The sequence below is a fragment of the Ambystoma mexicanum genome, chromosome 3q (assembly GCF_040938575.1).
Source record: "Ambystoma mexicanum isolate Mex_15411 chromosome 3q, UKY_AmexF1_1, whole genome shotgun sequence".
Taxonomy (NCBI): Eukaryota; Metazoa; Chordata; class Amphibia; order Caudata; family Ambystomatidae; genus Ambystoma; species Ambystoma mexicanum.
The window spans coordinates 55,639,323-55,662,345 of record NC_090926.1 but is presented as its reverse complement, the minus strand read 5'-3'; the positions used below and the strand labels follow the sequence as shown (position 1 = coordinate 55,662,345).

Genomic DNA, 23,023 nt, shown 5'->3' with positions numbered 1-23,023 from the left:
CTGTTTCCTTCTTGAGGTCTGGAATTAGCACCATCCAGTTAAACCGTTTGTTAGAGCGGACTGGGATAGTACCTTGACTGCAAAAACATAGTTTACAAGTTACTTCTTGTGCACTTTCAATGGTTTCTCTATGGCAGCAATCCATGTCAGTTTTGTTATGTGCTCTGTGCACGTGCTTGCTCCACGAGAGCCACTCTTCTTTCTGGGAACCCTACAAGTCCTTCGGCTTTACAAAGTGAGGGTTGTTTCTTGCCACGTGTTGATATATTTCGCTCCTTCGATCACCAAGTAGGGCTGTTTTGGACAGTTGGTGCTGGTCACACTCGTTTTACACTTTTGGGCATCCGAGTCAATAAGTACAAGATGGATGTTGCGTTTCTGAAAAGTGCCTCTGATCCTTCATAGCGCAAGATGAATTAGACATTGTGCTTCTATAAATGCTACTTCTTGTGGTAGTAGAACCTTGGGTGCCCCAGATGCATGCGGTATTAAGGAGCACACATGGCAACTGCTATTAGTTGTTCGCCTTCCCACGGCACTCATGTCAGAATACCAACTGTTGGGATGCTCAGGATGAAGTATATCCTCTACTGCATCCAGGCCTAGACTGTGGTATGCATCATATTTAGGTTTACGTACTTGTCTTTTGTTTTATTATAGCGTGATACATGTCTTTTTGTCAATCTACTTCTACTGTTAGTAATATTGACACTGTTATTTGTACTACACAAGAGGTTTTTACATTTGAAAGCAATATTTCAAACATTTTACTTGTACACACAGTTATTGGGGTAGTATTAAACCTATGCAGGGTCATGTTTTCCTGTTCAATTGCTGGTCAAGTGGCACAGCGAGTAAATCGCTCGCTTTGACATCCGTGCAGAGCCTGCTGACGCAGGTTCGAATCTCGGCAGGGCCAAACTCAGCCTTTCATCCTTCCGAGGTCGATAAATGAGCACCACACCGTGGGTATTAATAAGCAGCGCTCGCATACCTGAGGGTTCGTAGCGCTATATAAATGCGAAATTATTATTATTATTATTAATTGCATTAAAGGGTGAACTGTCATTCAGGCTTTCATTCAGGTTTAGGCTCGAGGTCCGTTCAGTTAAGTTAAATGGGATACTTTTGTTTAAATTCCAATAGTCTTCCCCTCCCCCCCTTCTTTCCCTTCTTTTAGATGGCCTGCCCAGATAAAAGATATCCCCAAGTATATTCCTAACAAAAACATGAGAAAAGTAAAGAAAATGACCGTAAAGTGTAAGCCAGTCGTATGAATACTGTAATGATGTGACTTCCTTAGGCTCGCAGGTAAGTTCCAGTTACTTTATTGTAGAATACTCGGGTTACATTAAGTTAGCTATTAAGAACGGATACTAGGAACAGACACTGGCTCCCATCACCCAGACAGGGGCTCTCCAACTGCCTGATAGTAGAACCCTCACCACAAGCATTCTCTCACTCACACCATAACATTCCGCTTTACATCACATGCTTCTGCCTACACTTCCAAGTACATCACAACACCTCTCCCTTCCAGAATCATTGCATACACACAAAGCACATCACAACACCTCTCCCTTTCTTCCAGAATCATTGCATACACACAAAGCACATCACAACACATCTCCCTTTCTTCCAGAATCATCACATACACACAAAGCACATCACATGCACACAATCCCACGGTGCGCCTTGTTTGAAGAGAGGCGTAACTCTGTATGAAAGAATATGGCAGGTGTTCCCGCCCCCTTTTTTTAACTCTGAATCTGTAACACGGAAGACGTCCCTCCTCCCCCAACCCCTCTACTTGCTGACAACTCATCCAGTAACTCTTATAACATGCCGGAATGCAAGCACACCCCTATCTACCCAGGTTGGTGCGACCACACACAACCACTCACTTTGTACGCCACCTATTTATCCTGGTTATGACACACTCCGTTCAAAACCACACATACAGCGGAAGTCTTACACCCTCTATCTACCCTGGTTATGACATACTCAATTCACAAGTCTCACACGCACTCTACTCTTGCTGAAATTTCATACAGCACTATTTTAATATGGCAGAATTAACATATACTCAAACAGCGCAGAACTCACACCCTCTATCTGCCCTACCATGCTGCACAGTTTATTATGTCAGCACTAGATACTCTAAACATAATGACACTTATAATCACATATTCAATGCTAAGAGCCCATGGTTGTAAACAACCTCTACAGCTGCAAAGCCTCAAAATGTGTTATTTCTAACCAGGTCCTAACTGAGTTTGCAACCCATTCATAACACATCATTCACTACCATAAACCTCTCCTGGTACTAAAATGCTATTAGTACCACATACTTCCGCATACAACACTCTACAGTTGCTGCGCAAAATTCTCACTCCCTGCATACCACACGTAAAGTATTGACCTACTCTTCATAATGCCAGTTTGCTTTCTGGATTACTACTATATGTCTCTCATACATATAACCCACACCGGAGCTACCAGCCCACTTCACCAGCTTCCCCTTTTTAACTTTCACCTACTGGTGCAGTACCTTAAATGCTCCTGACCAAGCTGCAAACAAAAGGAGCACAGATGTATTTCAACGAAGATCCCCAAAAATATTATCAGTGGATGAACTGAGCTGCACAAATTTCTGCTCCGCTGCTTCACAGCCACCAATTAGTCTCTTTACGCCGTCATACACGATATGCTGAAACACAATGACATCTCTTCTCACTGACGCCGTTGCGATACAGTTACTTCTCTGAGTTTCAAACCTCCTTAGAAAATGTCCATATCGCCAATAAGTTTCAAACCTCCTTAGAAAATGTCCATATCGCCAATGTCCACATCGTCAGCAGGCTGACCTTTTGGTGAAGCCTTTTTGTAAACCTTATCCCGGTTAATGCTCCGGACCGTGTACCTCAAGCACAGCAGATATAGCAACACGTCCCAACGCTGGGCACGCTTTGGGGGCCTTTCCTCTAGTCATAACTTAATTGTTCCTCCCGCAGGTGCGCAGCTGAGCGTTCGCCATACCCTGCAGCGCTCCACCTACGCCATTAGTCCTGACGGATGAACCGGACTCCAAGGAGCTCTCCATCGCCCAACTATTGCTCCCAACGGCCCAACTTCGCTTTGATCCAAAGACATAAAGGACGATACCCCTGTCCTGCACCCTTCAGCGATTGACACTGGGCGACCCAGCATGGTAGACACTCATTATCATGTTCGCCTTTTTGTGTGGCTATGCCCAAGACACCTTCTTATTACAAGAAACACGGGACATCCTTTCAAACATGGGACATCCTTTCCTCATGTAAGACACATCAGGCCCTCAGTGAGGATTCAGTCACTCTCGCGTATCTTCTGATCTTTGGCCTTCCCCTCCCACTCCGCACAACTTTACCACCACCTGCCCTCCTCAAGGTACATCTCACTGCGTACCCTGCTTCTGCGTATCCCCCGTGCTGCTTCCTTGCCCACAGATTGAAAGGAGTTTGCCACCTTCCTCCTCACTACTATGGATCTTCTATTTTCTTCTTGCACTGGGGCTGAGGAAATCTGTGCTTCAATAACTCTGGGCCTCCTTTACTTTATGGGGTTTCTCTGCATCCTTTCTCTTTGCCCTGGAGTCATATGCACTGCAGCTCTTTCTCTTACAGGTAGCATTCCAGGCAGAAGTACTACATGAGACCATTCCAACTCTCCCCAATCATGGAGTCCCATGCCACTCCATAATGGGGGACAACAAAAATCCAGAATTGTGCAGTAAATTACCATTACCATATGCAATAACGGAAACTGGTTTATTCATCAATTGCTGTTTTATTTTTAATTGAATCACTTACAAATGCTGTTCTTGTTCAATTAATATAGGTGATGGTCCCCTACAGTTTAGAATTAGCAGTGGCTAACCCTAGTACCTCACAAAGCAACAGTCACGTGCAAAAAAGTATTTGTTCAGGTTCCCATAATTCACACTATACCCGACCATGTGACAAATTTGCTTCCTTATTTCCCTCCACATCACTCCTTTGTGTCCACGGGTCCTGCAATTTGCTACCTCAACATATTGCATAGTGTGAACTTATCTCAAAGCACCACTTACAGCGTGGACAGGTCGAAAGTCCTGTGATTCAATTATTGCACTGCTATAACCCAGAGTTTTCCTAACGCTAGAAGGAGGTCGCCCATTATGTACATTCACGTTTCTGCAATAAAAGTAGCAGTGAACCACAAGAATCTCAGTATATCGTTTCCACAGATGTAGTTTTTAATAATGTATCCTGCTGCATTTCATTTAAAACGATTGTATTTGTTATTTCATTATGGGTACTTAGATTGGTAAGCAATTGAGCTCTGTACTTGGTACACGCAGACATTAGCGGGTTATAGAAAGTGGTGTAGGGAGACTGTCCTTTCAACAAGACATTCATTTCCAGCTACCATTTATGGCAACAAGGAATGGTCAAAATGTATAGTTAGTGGAGAACATGTAACTGCTCTGGGAGGAGATGTGGGTTCAATGGCAGTTTGTCTGTAAATATCACTCATTAGAAAGGATTCTGGGTATCATAGACTAAGAATGCCTGTTTCCTGGTTCTTTCTTTTTTTGCATTTCTTCTGCTCCTGTCTGGCCAGGCCCTGTCGTATGGTGATGTGCTGACCGCCGGAGATGGTGATTTTGCCTGCCAGGTAAGAGGGGTGTGCATGCTGACAGCTTTGTATATGATGCACCTGTCTCAGAGGTGATGCATGTTTGTAGGGTTAGCCATTGAAGTGAAGCTATTTGGTTAGTTGGCGATGCATCCCTTGTAGAAATGTTTACACTGTTTAGAAAAGCAACTCTTGTTACTGTACTCTGAAAAGATGCATGCATTCTGCCCATGTAGTTTTTTAAAATGTATTTTTATTCACTTTACATCATATCAAGAATACTTTAAACAACACAGTAAATAAACACCATAACAATCCTCACCCAAACCTTGAGCACAACCCTTCATTTTACCATTTCTTAAGGCAAAGTTAACAAGATAAGTTTACAGTTTTATTTCAGGGTTCTCTCAAGTCCCAGACCACCCTTTCGCTTCACCAAGACTTTTTTTTCTTCCTCTGACAGACATGAATGCAGGCCTGTACATATAGAGTCTTATTCAGTCTCCTCTTCCGTAGTAGCAGATCTCCCTTGGTATATTTTAAATCATTCCAGAAGTCTTTAGATCTAGAGGATGTAGGAAGAGTAGCGATATGTAATTCCTCATTGATAATAGTGTCAAATTGCCTATGGCTACTACCACGCTTAGTCAGTTTATAATATTAAATGTAAACAGAACAAAGATTGTACTCCAATACTATATAAAGACTTGTAATGTATACATTTGGTGAAGAGTTTCATTTGAAGGAATTCAATCCACCACAACCAACACGTGTTTCGAGCCCCCTGTTTTTTTTTTCATGGCCACATCAAATCTTGTCTGTTGCTTAAATTGTAGCCTATCAGGGTCGAAATGAATGACTTAGGGGAGCCTGATGCCAAAGACTAGATGCCATGTGAATGATCATATTTCCTTGTTTATTCAATAAGGGTTTCCAATATTGATATATTCAAAGAGTTGCAATTCAGTAGTCCGCCATCATGGAATAAATGAGCATTCATGTTGTCTATTCTTTTCTTCTGTAATTATGTGATGCCAATACACGTTGTTAAGACTGGTTTGACATTTGGCGTGTCCCATGGTAGGAAACGCAGAATGTCACGCCAGTCTGTTTATATTTAATATTATGGATTGACTAATTGGCAATTTGGCACTATTGTCACTAAATCCTAAGCGACGACAGGGAACCGCCTCCCACTCCCAGCCAATGCACAGCAGCGGGGTCAACACTCAGTATAAGCATTTAGTATCATTACCCCAACCAGTGCAGTTTGAAATCTAGTTCTAGTGTCCTAGGCCAGTGATCAAATTCCTCATTAATGTTACAGTAGATGAGATCTCTCATCCTTTGCCATCTGGTAGGCCAGGCTTTCCTGGTTGGCCTAGCGGAGTGCTTATGGGGTCATGGAGAAATCTACCTTCCCAGTGTTTATCATTAACAGACGCACTTGTTCCGAAAATAATATTCTCGTAGGGCAGTGCCAAGCCAAGTGTAAAAAATCAACCGGGCCGGACCTGCACCATGGGCATCTGTCTGACACGCTTTGTATAAGATGTTTTGTATAAAAGAGTGTAGACAGTGTGATACGTTTTATTGTAAAAACCTAGTAAATACGTTTATGCTCATAGTTAAATTAAATGATCTTTATCGGACTACAGGCCTTGCCCCTTCCCCGGTCCATAATGCCTCTCCCAGGGCCTCCTTTCACCTACTGCGAGATCCACCAGCACACAGAATACTGACACTCTGCATCTTGGCACATAGCTGCGAGACTAGATGTGATGACGATGTGGGTGAGATAATGTAGTCCGGTACCTCATAAGTAACCGGCTCTATTGGGAATTTGGAGCAGTATTCTGTAAAACCAGACCTTTGGCTCTCCTGATGTTTTGGACTACAACTCCCACCATCCCTAGACAGCCTAGATGTTGGTGAGGAATCTGGGGGATGTAGTTCAAAACATCTGGAGGGCCAAAGGTTGCCTAAGTTGATGAACGGGAGGGACGCCAAGGTACCGACTCTTCTTTCTACCACCCCTTCTGCACAAGGTTATCCATTGTTATAAATTGTCAGTCTACATACAGTTCCGATAGTGTGGAATCCCAATCTTTGAAACAGCCGCTGCAATTGTCGCTCAAATGTCGTTGGGAGCCCATGCTACCCATATATTGAGGGGTTGGGCGAGTAGACAATATCTCAGACTCTGTTTGGCTTTCTTAAGTGCTGGCTGCATGGTGTACAAAGGTTTCAGTCTTCTCACCGTGGCCCCTGGACTACCACCTGAGTGCCTGTAGAGATAGAGTGGGAGGAAAGGGCCTCCTTCATTGGAACACAAAGTAGCTCCTGTTTCTCCCCCATACCATTCTAGGGCAAACTGTGCTTGCACTACATTATAGTAAAGCCTGAGGTCCGAGGCACCCAGTCCACCCTGGTCTCGTAATGATATTCAGGGACACCCCATCTTTAAGAGGGAGACCCTTCCCAACATATTGACTGGCAGAGTTACCCCTCTATTTTTTTTTTTTTTTTACCTGTTTATTTTTGGTCAACACACAGGAGAATCATACATTACAGCAAATTGAATGTTTGCAACTTATTAAGCCATCTTAGCACATTCCCTTAAGCTTTCCCTCCTCCCCCTCCCCTTCAATTGTCGTCTAGTTCACGCTCCTCCGATCGTTGTACTGGTTCCCTGTTCTCTGTCAGTAGGGCATTTGCCACTGAACGAGGCTTAAATGTTAGTGCAGGATAGCTCCGGTCGTAGTCTATCACGGGTGACCAGATGTTCGCGAAGCGGTGAAGGAGTCCTCTGTTTGCTGCTGTGATTTTTTCCGCTATAAAGATGTCCCAGAGCTTTAGCCACCACAGGATCATTAGGGGCCCTTCCGGGGATTTTCAAGTTCTCGCCACTGTGATCTTTGCGGCTAGGAGAAGATGAGTAATGAGGGTCGCCCCTCTGCCAGATCTTGGATATATACCCGGGATCGGGACTCCTAGTAAAATAGGTTCTGGGTCTAGCAGCAGCGTAATCCTGGTGATATCAGCTATGGTGGCAATGCATTGGGACCAGAAGTTCGCAATCACCGGGCATGACCACCACATATGCAGGTAAGAGCCCGGAAGGCCGCAGCGGCGCCAACATCGGGGGTACAAGGCCTGATTGAAGTTGTGTAGTCTGAGCGGCGGGTAGTACCACCTTGGAAGTAATTTATGCTCACATTCCCGGTTGGTGATGCAGAAGGAGGACGACCGTGTTCGCGACCAGATGTCCACCCAGGACTGGTCCTCTATTGAGTGTCCTAAGTCTGCTTCCCATTGTGGCATAAAGGTTGCTTTAGCGACGAGAAAGTTTGTCTGCAATAGTTTATATATCGTTGAGATTCGTCCTCGGTTCGGCGGATCAGCGAGTGACAGTTCTATGGGGTCCAGTTCCCGTGTGGCCGCTAAGTGGGTCGATGGGTGCGAGCACCAATGGCGTAATTGCACATATGAGAACCTATCAGTTTCCGCTAGGCGAAAGGCATACATTCTTACATTGTTCGAAGGTGAGTGGTTGACTCCTCTCAAATAGCTGACCCAGGGAGCTAAGGCCCCCGGCAATCCAGTTTATGAAGTTCCAGGGGCAGGCTCCTGGCGCGGAGGCAGGGTTATGAAACACTGGGGCGGATGGGCTCAGGTCTCTCAGGATGCTTCTATATTTACGCGCCCACTCCCATGCTTTTAAGGTGTGCTTAGTGGATGACAGGATGGCCGGCCATGTCCTCCGTAGGGCGGGTGGGAAGTGCGTCAGGAAGCGGAGGGGAAGGGGTAAGCGGGATTGTTCAATCTCTGTCAATCTGGGCTTCTCGAGCTGATGGTTCAGGCTCGAGTGTGAGCTAGCTGCGCTGCTATCTGGTATTTCTGGAGATCGGGGACCCCCAGGCCTCCCATACTCTGGCTGCTCAGCATTGTTCTTAGTGGGATCCTTGATTTTTTTTTTTACCTTTCCAGATAAAGCACAATACCTTTCTCTGGAGGCGCTGGAGCGGGGTATCATGACAGGAAGGGCTGAGCAAGCATACAGGAGCCGTGGGAGAAGGTTAATTTTACACGCTACGATGCAGCCCAGTAGCGAAATCTCTTGTGAGAGCCAGCGATCGAGGTCCCCCTCCAGGATCTTGAATAACGGCGGGAAATTTGTCCGATAGGTATCTTCCGGGCGAGCAGGGATCTGGATCCCTAGTTAGGGAATCGACTTTTCTCTCTATTGGATCTTGCATTGGGCTCTGAAGGATACTTTATCTTCTGATTCCAGTCTCACCCCTAGGGCTGATGATTTTGCGAATTTAATAGTGAACCCCGATACCCTTCCGAATCTATGAATTTGCGCTAGAGCGGACTTCAATGACTGAGAGGTGTCCGTTATAGTTAACATCACATCGTCTGCGTATAGCGCAATCTTGTGCTGAGAGGAGCCCACTTGGATGCCTTTAATTCTGGGGTTGAGGCGGATTTGTTGCGCCAAGGGGTTCCATAACCAGGGCGAAGAGCAAGTGGGATAGGGGGCATCCCTGCCTGGTTCCACATGTTAAGGGGATTGGACTGGATAGTAGGCCATTGACCCGTAGAAGGGTTTTTGGGGTTGTAGTAGTTCGCTAGGATCAGTTTTTGAAATGAGGGCCCGAAGTGGAAGGATTCCAAGGTTAGTCGGATGAATGACCAATCGACTTTATCGAAGGCCTTGGTTGCGTCCAGCGCTAGCACTGCTAATTTTTGCGAATCTAGGTTTGCGACCTCAATCAGATTAAGGACCCTGCGTACATTGTCTGTAGTGGCTCTATTCATTATGAATCCCGTCTGGTCCGGGTCGATGATGTCTGGGAGTACTCTCGCCAGTCGGTTTGCCAAGACATTCGAGTATATATTAGCGTCCAGGTTTAGTAAGGAGATGGGTCTATACGCCGAATTATCTCTGGGGTCTTTTCCCGGTTTCAGAGCAAGGACTATGATCGATTCTTGCATTGTTGGGGTAATCGTCCCTGAGACGGCTAAGGAGATAAAAAGCGTTATCAGGGGGGTCAACCGCTGAGGATGGAAGATTTTATAGATTTGGGTCGAGTACCCGTCTGGTCCCGGGGATCTTGGTTTGAGACTCTTGATAGGAACGTCAACCTCCTTGCTTGTGATCAGGGCCAGTTGCCCATCTATTAACCAGCGTTTCTACCTGATCTGCTACCTTGACGTCATTTTTCCCATACACCCTTTCAAAGTTTGCTGGCACCACTAACTCCTACTAAATACAATATGGCGTCCACTTTCCACTTAAAACAAGTTCCTTTCCACATCAAACCGTACAATGGGTGAGAGGGAGCAGCTCAGACTTTGCCCAATTTATATTCAAACCTTACCTAGAACCATAGGCCTCCATATCCCAAGCAGTAGTGGCCAAATTGTGTTCTGGATTCTTCCCATATAGTGTAAGAGTGTCTCCATATGATGAGCCAATATTGCCCCTAGATTGTATTTTAATTCCTATGCCTGTATGCTTGTGTCTTAACAGACAGGCTAAAGGCTTGATTGCTAAAGCAAACCACAATGGACAACCCTGTCTGGTGCCACTTGTTGATACAAACTGTTCTGAGACGGTACTATTAGTCAGGACAGATGCCCTTGGTGAGGCATTCAGCAAGCCTATCAACTTAATAACATTTGGCCCAAGCCCTGACTTCGGTATAACCTGAAATAGAAAAGGCCCCTCGACAGGTTTGAAGGCCTTTTCAGCATGCAAAGTTGTTAGCACTAGTGTGACCCCCCACTGTCGACATTATAAAGAACAACCTCTTTAGAGTGTGCATTGTTGTGCAGCCAAGTTTAAAACCGCATTGATCTGTAAGAACTATGGCGGGCATATGCTTTAACAGCCTAGGCGCTAAGATTTCATTATCAGTATTAACTATGGGTATAGGCCAATACAATGAGCTCCTGGGGGAGAGGGTGGTCTGGTTTCAGCATCACCATGATGAGCACAGGTCTAGGGGTTTCAGGAAAGATCTCACCCCATAGAGATGGCTCATACACCTTAATAAGGTGGGGAGCAAACTCTGCCAAGAATTCCTTATAGAATTTGGCAGTAGGGCCCTGGAAGTAGCCTCGCTGATGCGTGAAGTTATTACACTGTAATTCACTCTTCTATAAGAGAACTCCATTCCAGACTCACCTTCCCAATATACATATCCAGAAATGTATTTATCTTCTTTGCTGATTTATTCTAGAGGTATACAGTCTTTGATAATATCCCATAGAGGAATTGATCTCCACCTCTGCAACGCATCGATGTGATCTGGTCAATTATCACCTGAATTGTATTGCTCCGTCTAATCTTCCATACTAATAATCGCCCAGGCTGGTTCCCTTCTCCATAGCATCTGGCTTGAGAGTTTTGTTCTAAGAGCTTCATTTCCCTGTCGATATCCTCTCTAAAAGTATCACTTTTTTTTTTCAGCATCCCCAATAATTCTTTGCATGCCGTCTGTGCATATTACTTTTCATGTTCCCCCAGCTTGTCTCCAGGTCACTCAATTCCTTCCTAAATGTCTTGAGAGCCCCATCTTCTCTAGAGGTACCCTGTCGATATAACACTTAAAGGCCTCCCAGAGCAACTTCCCATCCCTAACTGAATCGGTTAGGGATGAGACAATAGATCTGCTACTCCCTGCTTGAAGTGCGGGTCCAACAGGGCTTCTCCCTTTTAAATGACATCTATTATGGTATATGAATCAGCGGGGTAAAGCGTAGGACAACTTCCCTGGTGAATGGTCTGATAATGTACTTGGAAGGATCTGAGCCCCTGTCACGTAACCTAGTAATTTAATGTAGGAAATTATGTAGTGCACCTCATGTACCGAAGAATACAATTATTATTATTTTTTTTAAAACAATTTTATAATTTTTTTACATAACCATGGCAACTTGCAGACGTGTTTATCATTTTCACATATCCCATCAAATTTTGTCAGTCTGCCGCCGCCCACTCCACCAACCCCTTCCCCTGGCCTACTGTGCACCCAAGTGAGAACTAATCAAGTTGCACTCCTAATTTTTACACAAGAGTATTTTTAACGGTATATCCTGAGAATTATTAGTTTTAAGGTGCGGAGGAGATAAATAACAACCCTGGCATATAGGTTGAAAAAATGTACACAATAGATCAAGTTCCCAAATGTGGGAACTCCCGTCCTCTGCACTCTGTGGGTGGCTCTGTGAGGAGTCCTTATATGTTTGATTATTTGTTAGGTAAATAATTCAATACATTGATTTGTACATAAATATAGGTAATTTGCTTAGTGACATATATCAATACACATTGACACAGTTAAGTATTTTTAGAAAAAAATCAATTGATTTATTAGAAGCCCAAAGCGTTTCATGAAATAATTCACTTCTTCAGGGGCAATTTGCATAATTTTTCTTAAAGTAATCTGGAAGACATAATATTAAAGTAGATGCATATTAGTCCCAATAGTTAAAAAAAATGGTACAATTTCCAATAGCAAAAAAACTTCATGGAGGATCCATATATATCCTATTGTCGGGTATCTCGTTAAGTTGACATAAATTTAAACTTTAAGCAAATCATACAGTAGTAACCAGTACTAACCATTTAGAAATATCCACACGTTCATCAATGATCGATATATTGACATTTTTACAATATATTGACATTTTTATGTTATAAGTAAATTACCTAAGGACAAGATTCCATTGTTCCAAAATATTGGCTGTTTATCACAAAGAGAGAGTTGTCAGTCTCCTGTACTAGTAGTGTAGTCCCTAGACAATTAACAAGAAAAAGTGGGAGAAAGGGGGAAGAGTCGTCAAGATAAGAAATCCCGAATCTAGCTATCAAAAGATTAGAATTAATTAAAAGTGATGACTTAACCACCTTATATCAGAAGATGGTAAGAAGATGGTAAGTTGAGTAAAAATCACGTCATCTTTTGGAACCTTTTGCGTATGAGCAAGCGTCCAGCCCAAAGTGGGCGAGTTCCCGAAATTCCTAAGAATAAACCAAAATGGACTAAGTATATAACCAAGAAGAAATGAAGTCCGGCTGAAGTAGCACAGATAATCCCAGAATACTTACAATTAAATAGTCTTGTGGTGTGTAATAGCCGATACCGTGATCTGCCTTCAGGACTCGCTAGCCAATACTGGCATTGGCTGTCCTTAAATACCCATAAAATGGCCGCTTAACGTCAGGCGTATGTGCGTCAGAAGACGCATGACGTCACGATGTAAACATTGTGACGTCATCGCGCGCATATGCAAATCGCTTTAGCGCTTAATCATAATAAGATGTTCAATAAGATAGGATAAACTCGATACACAAAACTATTAGCTCCCAAAGGGGGCCTGAATATGACAAACGGTAGTTTTAAGAAAACGTAAAGCGCAAAAATGCGCTTGAGGTGGAGAATGTAGTTATTGTAGCTAACGCTAGTTGAAGATGCCTGCTAGGGAGTGGGAGGACCTTAAAAATAAATAAATATGTAAAGGGTTAAAGTGCAGGAAAAAATGAAGAAATGCTAAGATAAATAGGAGAAAGATCGCTGAAATTCGATTCGAAATGGTCACATGATCAAAGGACAGGCTGGTTAAATGTTGTAACATAGTCATAAAGTGTAAAATCACAAGATAAAAATGTGAAAAGAACCAGGAGATGTAAAGACATGGTAACAGGTTATTTTAAAGGTTCTATCAGTAATGCTACTTAGCTTCTATAGCTGTCTCATTAGGAGCTCACATTCTGGTGGGGCACAGTTAAATGAAACCAAATACAATTTGGTGCATAAACAGATTTTGGAGATTACAACCTACATCACACGTCTTCAAAGTCCTGTTATGAACCGTACTGTGTTGTTCCCAATCAGCAATTTAAAGGATTCATTCATAAAAAAGGATCCATATAAAAATCTTCATTAAGCCCGAGTGGGGCCAGTGAGTCAAGTTTATGGATCCAGTATAACTCTCTCTGTGCAAGACGTTTTGCCAGGTTGCCTCCCCTTGGTAACTGCTTCATGATTTCCAAGACTACCCATCTAATTTGGGAAATATTATGTCTATTGTCTTTAAAATGTCTAAAGACTGGAGATTTCTGGTTGCATGTTCTTATATTAGATTTATGCTCAGTGAGCCTCTCTTTAATTTTTCTTGAGGTCTTCCCCACATAATATTTACCACAAGGGCACTTGAGGGCGTAAATCAGATTTTTACTCTCGCACGTAGCAAAATCTTTGAGTGGGATTTTTTTGCCAATGTTAGGGTGTCTGATGTAATCTCCTTTCAGGATGTTGGAACAGTGTTAGCAGTTTAAGCATGCAAATGTGCCATGCTTTGGTTTGGTCAGAAAGGTTTGTTGTTGACTTTTCATTTTTTCGGCTCTGATCAATGAGTCTCTGAATTTTTTGCCTCTTTTGAAGGCTAACATTGGAGGTTCGGTGAAAAGTTTGTTAAGATTAGCGTCAGATCTAATGATGTCCCAATTTTTCTGAATTATTTTTTTGATTTGGAAACTTTGGCTAGAGAATTTGAGGGTATGAATCAATCTTGTATTTTCTTTCTTTGTTTTTTATTTAAGGAGTTCCTTCCTGTTCAAGGATGTTGTTCGTTCGATGGCTTGGTTGAATGTGCGCTCCGGAAAACCCCTTATTTTAAATCTTGTTCTCATGTTATCAAATTCTTGTGCCAATTGTGTTACATCAGATGTAATCCTTTTTGCTCTTAGGCATTGGCTGTAGGGTAAGTTCTGTTTTAGATGTGACGGATGAAAACTAGCAAAGTGTAAAGTGCTATTAGAATCTGTTGGTTTTCTATAGATCTCTACTTTGCACCCATTGGTCTTTCCCCATGCACTATTCCACATCACCCCCTTGGTCCTAATATCTTCTTGTATGAGAGTTTCTTCCATGTCTTTCTCCCTTTGTTTGGAGGTGACCAAATCTGCTATCATTTGTCTCCAAGCATCCACCTCCACCCCCACCTCCCTGTTCCGTATTCTGCCCTATTGCGGCTTGCCATACCACAGTTTCTGCGTTTTCCCATTTTAACAAGTCCCTCCACCATGTCTGTATGGCTGGCCTCCTCTGTGTTTCCACCCCATCGCTATTCTGCGTTTCTCCAGTGTATATGCCAGCTCCTTGAGCTTACTCACATGTCTAGCCCTTTTGGGCCTTGGAACACCCCCTAGTAAACAGGCCATTGGGATCCAATATTCAGGGTGATATCTGCCTTTGCTAATGCTTGGGCTACTTCTCCCCAGAATGTACTAATTTCTATTCATGCCCAAAACATATGCACTAGATCAGCGTTTATCTCCCCGCATTTCGGGCATGCTTGTGTTGCTGCCTGGTTAAATTTGGCAATTTTGCTCGGGGTTAGGTATGCCCTATGGGTTACATATAATTGGATCTGTTGTAGTCATGCATTCCTTTATACCTTTTTATGATACACCATAACCTTGTTCCAGTTACTATCCGACATTGGTTCTTATAAGTCTGCTTCCCAATTCTGTCTTGTCTGTCCCAGTTCCCCTCCTGTCTTGGACATTAGTAGTTCATATATCTGCAAGACTTCGTGTCTGCCTTCCGCCACATCATAAAATGTCTCTATAGTCTTGTCTAATTGTGAGGGCATCTCTGTCTCCGGCCATCTACGCCAAAGACTCCTCTGGAGGTGAGTATATGTGAGGTGTGGCCCCCGGTGTACCCCTGTGTCTCTAATCAGTTCCTCCAAATCCCTGGGCAACCCTTCCTTCAGCACATCTCCCACCCACCGTTGCTACTCCCTTAGGTTCCCAGAACCTCCTCACGTTTTAATCTCAATTGTTCGTCCACCCCTTCCAGTGCAATGAGCGGGATCTGCAGGGAATACAGTGTTGAGTTCTTCAACAGACAACAGGCCCTGCGCCACATTACGCTCCCCAGGCGCAATAGAAGGTGCAAGCGGATTGTGCTTGGATCAGCCAGCCATATCACTTAGTTCAAAAAGAACAGAACACTTTCAACCCGTAGCTACCTTGATTCTGGCGTATGGCCATTTGACAGCCATTTGGCCACAAATTGCAGCTGGCTCGCTACAAAATATACCTCAAAATTGGGCACTTTTATACCCCCGCGTTCATATGGATTCTGGAGTTTCCATATTGCCACTCTGCACCTCGAATTATGCCATAAGAAGCTACTGCATATACTGTGCAGATCGCAAACAGGATATTTCCAAAATAGTGCAGGAGTCTCGGTAGCACCACCATCTTCAATAATGCTGCGCGGCCCATTATGGACAACGGCAGTCTAGCCCAGAAAGACATGCTGTTTTCAATCTTTCTCACTGCTCTCACCGTGTTCTATCTGAGGGTCATGGTAAATGTCCACTCCTATGTACCGAAATGTATCTATTTCCCATTTAATTGGTAGCATAGGCAGGTTGTGTAGGGGCTTCCCTGCGTACACCCCCAAAGGGAACAGACTCTACTTCTGCAGGTTAATAGTTATGCCTGACAGTGCAGCGTATCGCTCCAACACATCCAAAATGTATTGAAATTCGTCTCAGGGTGCTGCAAATACAGAAGCATATCATCCGCATACAACAAGATCAAATGCCCTTCTCCCGGTGTACTGATGCCTGCCTCTCCGTATTCTTCCCTTGGATAGACTGCTAGTGGCTCTAATGCCAGGATGAAGTGCCTCAGGGACCACAGACATCCATGTCTCGTGCCCTTACTCAACTGCCACCGTTCTGAAATATTTGTGCCCGTCTCGACCCTAGCTACCGGTACAGTGTACAGCAACCGCACCCACTTAATATATGTGGGACCAATTCCAAACTGTTCTAGCACCGCCAGCAGCCAAGGCCACCTGATTGAGTCAAACGCTTTTACTGCATCAAGTGACGTCACCACAACTTCCCGTGTTCCTCCTTGGGTGTAATCTATTATGTGGTGCAGTCTTCTCAGGTTATTTATGATATTTTTGTGTGGCACATATCCCGTCTGATCCGTATGTATAAGCTTGGCTATAACCGGTTTGAGTCTATCGGCCATGAACGCCGTGAGGATCTTCCCATCTTGGTTCAACAACGAGAGGGGTCTATACGAGTTACAGTCAGTATCCGGCTTATTCGGTTTAAGAAGGGGGACAATTCCCGACTCTCTCAGGGACACAGGCAATTTGCCTGTGTCTAAAGCCTTGTTTAGCATTTCTAGTAGTGGGGTAAGGATTTCTGTCTTATATTTGTAATATTCACTGGGAAGCCCATCTGCCCCTGGGACTTTACCGGTTGGTAGTTAGTTTATCACATTCTCTAGTTCTTCTATCGTGATGGGTATCTCTAGGCTATCCCTTTCCTCCGTATTCAGTTTGGGGAGACCGAGTTCGGTCAACGCTTCTTGTATCTCTGACATATCACTATCCGAGGTTCTCCTATGCAGGTCTTTATAATAGTCATAAAAGCACTTGTTAAGCTCCTCTTGGGTTTCCCGCAACTCCCCATCCACCCCCTTAACTGCTCTAATTGTCTCCAGTTTGGTCTCACACTTATACAACCAGGCTAGCAGTCACCCTGGCTTACACCCTCTGCATGTTGTTTCTCAACATATTTCCTGTAGTTTAATTTGCCTAATCTGTCCCAGTGCTCCCTACATTCCTGATGTAGGTGGAACACCTCTTGGGCCTCCTCTAAGGACCTGTTTCCTGCCTGCATTATGCTTTCCATTCTACTTTTTGCAAATCCCGTAAAATCACATCTTGCATGCCTTTCGACTTTGCTATAGCTGCTCCTCTTACCACTACGTTAAAGACTTCCCACAGTGTACCTGCAGAGTTTACACTACCCTTGTTATGCTTGAAATAATCTTTCACCTCTTCTCTCAAATGTTCCCGAACCCTGTATCTTTAAGTGCTTCCGCCCTAAGTCTCCATGTAGGGATTCTGGCTGGGGGTGGGGGGGGGGGGGAGTATGTACCACATAACCAACGTTTCCTCCCCCACAAACACATAGTCTAGCCTTGTATACAGATTAGTCGGAGCAGTGTAGTGAGAGTATACTCGGACCTCCGGGTGCATTTCTCTCCATAAATCAGCCAACTTGAATGTACGCAACAACGTGTTGAGGCTTTGGCCGAGGCAGCGCACAATCCCTGTATAAAGGGTAATATTGGAATATAGAGATCTAAAAGAGGCTGCAGTATCCTGATTCGGGGCATACATATTGATAACACATATTTCCTTACTTTCTACCATCCCCCGTAGTATTACCATCCTACCTTCTGTCTCTCGAAAGGTTTGAAGGATCTTGAATGGTACAGTCGTCGCCACCCATATTAAGACCCCTCTAGCGTATGCTGAGTATGTTGAGCCCATCGTCACCCCCTTCTACTTCCATGCCAGTGGATCCTGTCTATTCTTAGTTAAATGAGTTTCCTGCAGGAGAGCTATATCTATTTTCTGGTTTCTCAAATATGCCTTAACCCGCTTTCTTTTAATATAGCTATTCAGGCCTCAAACATTTCAGGTTGCTATTTTGAGTTCACCCATTCTCCGCTCTCTCTCTCCCTTCTTGTCACACTTGCCCTTCTTCCCTGATGCGCATCTGTAGGCCAGCTGCCCTCTAACAACCCCAACTCTCCCACCAGCCTCTTCCCCAACAATTCTCAAATTGTGCCCAGCTCCCAATCTGAGGCTCAGGCATCCCTGCATCTCGCTCCTTTCCCGGCCCAGAAGCCGGTATTCGGAGTGCAGCAGGAGGATACTAGACTACTAGTATCCCAACTAATCTAAACTAATGTGGGTGATGGAGTGATTCCTGGTGCCGCATTTGTCTGAGCGGCACCAGTGTTTCCTGCATTTAACTATCTGTAAGATTAGCAATCACCCTTCCGACTTAAATGTCAATGTGTGATCATTTCAAAATGGCCATGGTACGGCTCAAAAGTTCAGTTTTCAACCAACGCAGATTCACTTATCACTCCCTCCTGTTGCCTGGTCTTCTTCCTCCGTCGGCATGTTCATCATGTCCATCTATTTATTCACATCTTCAGGAGTCTCGAAAAAGACTGCACGATCTTTATGTAGGACCTTCATCTTCGCCGGGTACAACAACATGTATTTAAGGATTGCTGCGCGCAATCTCCTCTTGACCACAACATAGTTCATCCTTTGTTTTTGTACCAGAAAAGTATAATCAGGGTATGCCATGATGGTCGCCGATGCTCGGGTAATCGTTCCTCCCCTTTCGAAAGTGTTCCAGGATCTCACCCTGACCTTATAATTTAGAATCTTGGCTATCATCGGACGGGGCTCCTGGCAGAGGTTTTATTGTTTGGCCCTATGCGCCCTCTCAACTGTGAACCCTTGGGTGAGTGTCCCAGCCCCTATTTCTTGCAGCAGCATATCTGTCGGGTTTGAACCTTCCTCGCCTTCCGGTAGCCCAACAATCCATACGTTGTTCCTTCGTGCTCGACCTTCTGCCTCTTCTGCTCTGTTTTTCAAGATTCTGCACCTGTTGCCGCAGAATGTAGACTTCCTGGAAGTTTTCGTTGCAACTACTTGTGTTAGCTTTTACCTCCTTCTCTAGCACTCCTGTACGTTCTGTTAACGCCCTAACATCCTGTTTTAAGAGGTTCACGTCAATATTGATTGCATCAATTTTAAATTCCAGTGTCGATTTAAGCTCCGCTACGGCATCTAGAATCTGTTTGTCACTACGACCGGGAGCCTCTTCTCCTTGTGCTTCTTGCGTCGCCATCCTTGCACTGTCCGCCATTTGTGCAGGTTTGGCAAATGTGTCAATGGATGACTGTTTCCCTTTGCCCCTGTTTGCCTTGTATGTCATCCTTGCACCCACCTACTCAGCATTGCTCTCTCCTACTAGGATCTGGGTGGTGCTGCTCTTTGTCCTTCGTGGTCCTGTATCGGGCGGTTCCCCTACTGTTGTTCCTCACCTCCCATTGCTTACTTCTGTCCTACTGAGGCTGGTACTTGTCACTAAGCCCGCTTCTCGTGTCGGCATCACCCCAGAGTTCAAAGTGTAGCTGGGGTCCACTCTATTGTTTTTTATTGCACCAGCACCTCTCTCAACGTTCCCCTGTCTGTTGGCACTTTGGTGGGTGCCTCCCATGTCTGTTGGGAGTGTTCCAGTCATGCATTGATACTCCCACTTCCTTGGAGGCATCCCCCCGTCCTGCTCTGGTGCCGTTGCTTACTATATGGTACCACCTCGGATAGCCCTGTGCCATGTTCGGCGCTACTGACAGTTTGAACCCTGTGTCTTAATTCTGGCAGATGTATATATGCATCCCTTTCCAATCGGGGCTAACTTGTTCCGGGGGAGTCAATGTTCCCTGGACTGTGCTTGCCTTCCTTTTTTATTTGCATTTTCATCACAAAACAAACAAATAACAACAACACACATCACATTCTATTGGCACTTTTGCTTGGAGTTACGATCTTTTCACGGCGCGGCCGCCTCCTCCTCAGTCCATAATGCTCGTCTGCTACTCTGTGTATTTCTCTCGGGTGCGGGTGGGGCCAAGCCATCCTCCCCCTGAGACCTTTTGCCTCCTGTTGTTGAGGCCCCTGTGTTGTCTGTTTAATCCTCGTCCGAGCTGCCTGTGCTGTATCTTTCTTCACTTCCGGACAGGTCCTGCACAAGAGTATTCCACGCCAGTACCTTGGCCCCACTGTCTCCTCCCTCTTCTCCCCGCCTTTGCGTTGCCCTTGTCCACACTAATGTTTCGGCTATCAACCATTTTTGCAGGTTCTCCCACCACCTCTCTGTGGAGCGTCCCGTGCTTGTGTTCCACGCCATTGCTATGCAACATTTTGCCAATATCGTCATCACGTCTTTCATTTTCGCTAGGTGTGTTCTCTGCTTACTCCATCTCGGGAACAGTCCCAACAGATAGGACTCTGGTGTCCATGCTTGCATTTGGATTCCTGCCTTCAAAGCTTTTTCCTTTATAGTGTCCCAGAAATGTGTTATCCTCGGGCATGACCAGAACATATGCAACATGTCCCCCAGCTCTGTTGCGCAGTGTGGGCAGCTCCGGGTCTGTCTGCTCCCCACGTTCGACATTCTTTTAGGCGTCGGATATGCTCTGTGTATGAGGTAGAGCTGCATTTGCCCGAACCTTGCGTTCCTGGAGACTTTCTTGGCATACCGGAGGACTCTGCTCCATTCCTGATCCAGAAGGGTTTCTGAAGTTCTTCCTCCCATTTAGCTCGTACTTGCAGGACTCTCATGTTAGTGGTGCCTAGTAGCTGTTAATAGAATCTGGACACAGTGTGCACCCCCTCTGAGACAGCATACCATGCATCTAGTGCCCCCTCCTGCGTCTTCCGCCTTCGGTATGGTCTCCCATCTTTTCCTCATTGTTCGGACCATGTTGTTGTACAATATGAATTGGCCCTTATGTATGCCCTGCTCTTCTACCAGGGTTTAAAAGTCCACCCAGCGTCCACCTTGCCACCAGTCCTCTATTTGGGCTGTTCCTTTGGCTTCCCACTGCGTTCTATACGTTGCCAGATCCGTGATGCGGGCATCGACTAGTCCCGCCAGAGGGAATTGTCTAGAGCAGGGGCCTTTTATACCTTGAATTCTCCATGCCCTTTTCCACAGGTCCCTGCCCAGCTTAACGATGTTCGCGAGTGTTTTTGCTGAGGCTTTGTCTATCCGCAGGACCTCTCTTAGGTAGTACCGCTGCACCGCCGGTTGGAAGAGTATTGAGTCTGTAGATGCGTCTTCTCCCAGTCATTGTACCACATACTCGAGTTGGCCCACCAAATAATATTGTTCGAAGTCCGGGAGCCTGATGCCCCCCCATTCCTAGTCCCTCTGCAGTGTGTTCAGTGCCACCCTGTTTCTCCCTCCTCCCCACAAGAACTCCCGTGCCATGGCGTGTAGGTGTTTGAAGAATGACCCAGGGATGTTGTAAGGAATGTTAGTGAAATAATATAGGAGACTGGGTAGCACCGCCATCTTCAGTAAGGCCGCCCTCCCTATCATCCCTAATGGTAACGTACTCCAAAACCGCATGTCCCTCTCCGTGTTGTCTAGGGCTGCCTGTGTATCTGCCTCGTGCGTTTCTCTGGCGTCATGGTGAATGTTCACTCCTACTGTGTGGGGTCCACGTGAGGCCCATGTCTGGTAACTGAGTTGGGGTCGCTTCTCTCTGGTCCGCTAAGGGGAACAGTGAGGATTTTCCCTTGTTAATAGTAATTCCGGAAAGCCTGCTGCATGCTCCCAGGGCTTCGAGCAGTTCTGGCAGATACGTCCGTGGGCTCTGGACATAGAGCAACATGTCAACTGCGTAAATTGATATTTGGTGTACTTCTCCGTCTATCTCTATTCCAGTGTCCCTGTACTGAGCCATTAGGAAGGCAGCAAATGGTTCCAGGGCTAAGCTATACAACATCGGAGACAGTGGGCAGCCCTGCTTCGTACCCCGTGCAATGCTCCATTGCTCCAAGATGTGCCTCCCCGTCTTCACCCTTGCCCTTGGGTCTTTTATATAGGAGCTTAATCCAGCGTAGGAACCCTTCACCTATCCCGAAGTGGGCGAGCACTCCCAGGAGCCAGTCCCAGTTCACCGAATCAAACGCCTTAATGGCATCCAGTGATGCCACTGCACATTCCCCCTCTCTCTGATTCGTATTGTGTATGACGTGGCGGAGTCTGCGGAGATTCCACGTTGTATTCCATCCCGGTACGTTTCCCGTTTGGTCTGGGTGTACCAGCATAGATATAACCCTTTTAAGCCTGGTTAGCCAGAGCCGCTGTCAGGATTTTGGAATCTTGATTTATCAGGGAGGTCTGTAAGAGCCAAACTGCAGGGGCGGGTTTCCATGGTTTTAGTATAGGTACCATCATTGACTCCGACATACTTCTAGGCAGCCGTGCCCTCTCGTACGCCTCATCTAGCGTCTCCAACTGTCTCAGGGCTAGGCTGTCCTTGTATTTCTTGTAGAATTCCCCGGGTAGCCCATCGGGCCCCGGGGACCTACCTGTCGGAAGCCCAGTTATGACCGCCGACAATTCTTCCACAGTGAGGGGTGCGTCTAGCATTTGGCGTTGCCCCTCTATCAGTTGGGGAAAGGTGATTTCTGCTAGAGCCTCCGCTATGTCTCCCTCCTCTGCCTCCTGGACCCGGGAGTACAGTTTCTCATAGAATCTTGAGAAAACCGTGTTGATATCTTCCGGGGTCCTGATCTCCTCCCCTTGCTTGTCTTTTAATTGCATTTATCGGTTCCCGCTTACCCTCTTGTCTGGTCAGCCAGGCTAGTAGCCTGCTTGGCCTATCTCCCTCTGCGTGTAGCTGCTGTATATATTTCCC

At 45.4% G+C, this 23,023-nt stretch overlaps 1 protein-coding gene across 5 annotated transcripts in view; it reads left to right on the top strand.

Moving 5' to 3' along the window:
* HMGXB4 (HMG-box containing 4) overlaps nucleotides 1-23,023 on the top strand; it is a 740,304-nt gene that overhangs the window by 9,392 nt on the left and 707,889 nt on the right. The window contains exon 2 of one of the 5 annotated variants that reach the window (XM_069653067.1): nucleotides 4,645-4,698. The exons of the other annotated variants lie outside the window; for them this stretch is intronic. The gene's annotated coding sequence lies outside the window, so the exon portion shown is untranslated. The remainder of the gene's footprint in view (nucleotides 1-4,644; nucleotides 4,699-23,023) is intronic. 5 annotated transcript variants of the gene reach the window in all.